The sequence below is a fragment of the Lissotriton helveticus genome, chromosome 6 (genome assembly GCF_964261635.1).
Source record: "Lissotriton helveticus chromosome 6, aLisHel1.1, whole genome shotgun sequence".
Lineage (NCBI taxonomy): Eukaryota > Metazoa > Chordata > Amphibia > Caudata > Salamandridae > Lissotriton > Lissotriton helveticus.
The window spans coordinates 1,765,234,858-1,765,239,683 of NC_136067.1; positions in this window are offsets into that span (position 1 = coordinate 1,765,234,858).

Genomic DNA, 4,826 nt, shown 5'->3' on the forward strand with positions numbered 1-4,826 from the left:
ACTCCAGAAAGTGCAACAGTAGGGAAAGTGTTGGGTAGCGCAGAGGTAACAATTACTATTCCAACTCCAGAGAATGCAACAGTAGGGAAAATGTTGGTAAGCGAAGGGGTAAAAACTTACTAATCTCACTCCAGAACGTGCAACAGTAGGGAAAGTGTTGGATAGCGTAGGGGTATAAATTACTATTCCAACTCCAGAGAGTGCAACAGTAGGGAAAGTGTTGGATAGCGTAGGGGTAAACATTACTATTCCGTCCCCAGAGAGTGCAACAGTAGGGAAAGAGTTGGATAGCGTAGGGGTAAAAATTACTATTCCAACTCCAGAGAGTGCAACACTAGGGAAAGTGTTGGATAGCGTATGGGTAAAAATTACTATTCCCACTCCAAAGAGTGCAACAGTCGGGAAAGTGTTGGATAGCGCAGGGGTAACAATTACTATTTGTTGGACCCGAACCTCGTGGCATGTTTCACCCCTGCTCCTCTTAACCCTGTTAGCGTAGCCCTGCGCCCTGAGTTCCCTGCGCAGCACCCCGTTAGCGTAGCCTGAACCCCGAGCCCTGGTCGTCCTGCTCCCTGTACACCCCGACCCTGTGACCGATGACCAGCCCCGCTCATCCCATCCCACTCCCGGGTCCGGGCGCCTACAACCTGAATGCCCCCCAAGGCCCAGCAGCCATTTTCCCTTCCCGAGAACCCTGTCTCCCTGGGCCTAGCGTGACCCCGGCCCCAGCGAAACCCAGGCTCCAAAGGCACGCCAGTCCCGGCTGGGAGGTAAAGGGCTCCCCGAGTGAGATATGCCAGGGAGTTTCGATGGCACCTCCGGCCTCCCCTGAGAGACTGGTTTCTGTCACACCTTTGGCCTCCCCCTGTGGGGCAGTTTCGATCGCACCTCGGGCCTCCCCAAGTGCTGGCTCCAGACCTGCTGGGCGTCTGGGAATCCCCGGGCGCATCCGCCAAAGAGATCAAAGAGCCAACCGCCGGACCTCACCACCGACCAGCCCCCAAGGCATGAGACCTCCGCCTGCAAGGGTCCGGACATCAAAGGGCCAATGGACTATATCAGGGCCCGCCCGACAACTAGCGGGCAGTTGTATATTGGATCTGAAGCCTGCTGATCTGATCGCGGCTGACCCTGAGAAGAACTCAACCTCGCATCGCTGAGCCCTGCTGACGCTGTCGCGGCTCCTTCTTTGCAACACGGAACTGAACCACCTGAGGCCTGCTGACGCTGTCGCGGCTCGAGCTTGAACTCGCACCATCGGAGCCCTGCTGACGCTGTCACGGCTCGTCCTCTCTAAGACCTCAGGAGCCCTGCTGACGCTGTCGTGGCTCGAGCTGACCTCGTAACCATCGGAGCCCTGCTGACGCTGTCGCGGCTTGTCCTCTCTAAGACCTCAGGAGCCCTGCTGACGCTGTCGCGGCTCGAGCTGACCTCGTAACCATCGGAGCCCTGCTGACGCTGTTGCGGCTCGTCCTCTCTAAGACCTCAGGAGCCCTGCTGACGCTGTCGCGGCTCGAGCTGACCTCGTAACCATCAGGGCCCTGCTGACGCTGTCGCGGCTCGTCCTCTCTAAGACCTCAGGAGCCCTGCTGACGCTGTCGCGGCTCGAGCTAACCTCATAACCATCGGAGCCCTGCTGACGCTGTCGCGGCTCGTCCTCTCTAAGACCTCAGGAGCCCTGCTGACGCTGTCGTGGCTCGAGCTGACCTCGTAACCATCGGAGCCCTGCTGACGCTGTCGCGGCTCGTCGTCTCTAAGACCTCAGGAGCCCTGCTGACGCTGTCGCGGCTCGAGCGGAACTCGTAACCATCAGAGCCCTGCTGACGCTGTCACGACTCGTCCTCTCTAAGACCTCGGAGCCCTGCTGACGCTGTCGCGGTTCGAGCGGAACTCGTAACCATCGGAGCCCTGCTGACGCTGTCGCGGCTCAAGCTTGAACCGGTAACCATCCGAGCCCTGCTGACCTCATCGCGGCTCGAGGAGTACTCTGGTCCGGCTGGACCATCGACGCTACCATCACGACCCAAGCCGACTCGACGTGAGTGAAGCAGCTTGTACGACCATCATCTTTCGTATCCCCCGGCTCGAGGATTGAGAGCTGTGCGCAGGGTACGCCTCGTACTGGCCTAAAGGCTAAAGACTGTTCCGCTTCCCTCTTCCCGAATCCTCTAAGACTTTGTGATCCCTCGATCATTGTGTACATAAGAGTGCTTATTTCTTTTTACTGCTTATAAAGAACTTGTTACTGAAATCCAACGGTGTGGTGTCCGTTCGTAAGTGTGGTGTGAGCTCAGTGGGTACGATCCTAGAATCGAGGTCCTCCCCGGTGAGGCCCTCACGATAAGACTCGGCAAGATCTGTGGGAGAGGTGGGTCCTGGGGTGGTCGGGTGAACACTACCTGGCCCTCTGAGATCGCCCCCTTCCAACACTATTCCAACTCCAGAAACTGCAACAGTAGGAAAAGTGTTGGATAGCGTAGGGGTAACAATTACTATTCCCACTCCAGAGAGTGCAACAGTAGGGAAAGTGTTGGATAGCGTAGGGGTAAAAATTACTATTCCAACTCCAGAGAGTGCAACAGTAGGGAAAGTGTTGGATAGCGTAGGGGTAAAAATTACTATTCCCACTCCAGAGAGTGCAACAGTAGGGAAAGTGTTGGATAGCGTAGGGGTAAAAATTACTATTCCCACTCCAAAGAGTGCAAAAGTAGGGAAAGTGTTGGATAGCGCAGGGGTAACAATTACTATTCCAACCCCAGATACTGCAACAGTAGGAAAAGTGTTGGATAGCGTAGGGGTAAAAATTACTATTCCCACTCCAGAGAGTGCAACAGTAGGGAAAGTGTTGGATAGCGTAGGGGTAAAAATTTCTATTCCAACTCCAGAGAGTGCAACAGTAGGGAAAGTGTTGGATAGCGTAGGGGTAAAAATTACTATTCCAACTCCAGAGAGTGCAACAGTAGGGAAAGTGTTGGATAGCGTAGGGGTAAAATTACTATTCCCACTCCAGAGAGTGCAACAGTAGGGAAAGTGTTGGATAGCGTAGGGGTAAAACTTACTATTCCCACTCCAAAGAGTGCAACAGTCGGGAAAGTGTTGGATAGCGCAGGGGTAACAATTACTATTCCAACTCCAGAAACTGCAACAGTAGGAAAAGTGTTGGATAGCGTAGGGGTAACAATTACTATTCCCACTCCAGAGAGTGCAACAGTAGGGAAAGTGTTGGATAGCGTAGGGGTAAAAATTACTATTCCCACTCCAGAGAGTGCAACAGTAGGGAAAGTGTTGGATAGCGTAGGGGTAAAAATTACTATTCCCACTCCAAAGAGTGCAACAGTAGGGAAAGTGTTGGATAGCGCAGGGGTAACAATTACTATTCCAACCCCAGAGACTGCAACAGTAGGGAAAGTGTTGGATAGCGTAGGGGTAAAAATTACTGTTCCCACTCCAGAGAGTGCAACAGTAGGGAAAGTGTTGGATAGCATAGGGGTAAACATTACTATTCCAACTCCATAGAGTGCAACAGTAGGGAAAGTGTTGGATAGCGTAGGGGTAAAAACTACTATTCCCACTCCAGACAGTGCAACAGTAGGGAAAGTGTTGGATACGTAGGGGTAAAAATTACTATTCCAACTCCAGCGAGTGCAACAGTAGAGAAAGTGTTGGATAGCGTAGGGGTAAAAATTATTATTCCCACTCCAAAGAGTGCAACAGTAGGGAAAGTGTTGGATAGCCTAGAGGTAAAAATAACATACTTATAAATAAATAAAAAATGTTTAAATAAAAAAAACGTAACAAATAAATAAATATAAACCATTTACAAATACCAATACATCATTATTAAAAACATGATTAGCAATAAATAATTACCTAATTTTTTTTATAAAAAATACCATTTAATAATATTTAATTACCAATTAATAATTAATTAACAATTATATAATTAAGAAAATAATTAATTAAAAATCATTATTACTTTATTACATTTAAATTACTTCCCACCCTATTCCCCTATAAACCCACAACCCGCTACAAAACAAAATTATCAATTAATCAATTAATATAACTTAATTACCAATTAATTAAAATTAATTACCAACGAATTCAAATACATTTATAATTTCTACTAATTAATAATTAACTTAGTATAATTAAATTGCTTCCCACCCTATTCCCCTATAAACCCACAACCCGCTACAAAACATAATTATCAAATAATAAATTAATATAATTTAATTACCAATTAATTAAAATTAATTACCAATTAATTAAAATCAACTATTAATTCCTACTAATTATTAATTAATTTAGTATAATTAAATTACTTCCCACCCTATTCCCCTATAAACCCACAACCCGCTACAAAACATAATTATCAATTAATCAATTAATATAATTTAATTACCTATTAATTAAAATTAATTACCAATTAATTAAAATCAACTTATAATTCCTACTAATTAATAATTAATTTAGTATAATTAAATTACTTCCCACTCTATTCCCCTATTAACCCACAACCCTCTACAGTACTAAAATTCAAAAATTAATTAAATTACATAAAAATAAATTAAAAACATAATAAACACATAATATACAAAAAAATTATATTAAAATCGATATTAATAAGATCGAAATTATCAACATCGATATTACTCACATTGCTATTTTAAACATCGATATTACTAATATCGATATTAAAATCTATCGATATTACTTACCTTCTATATTATGTCCCTTTGATATTTAAACATCGATATTAGTGTGTATCGATATTTAAATTTCAATATTTTGTCTGCATACCAGGCCAGTATCTTCAAGAGTTT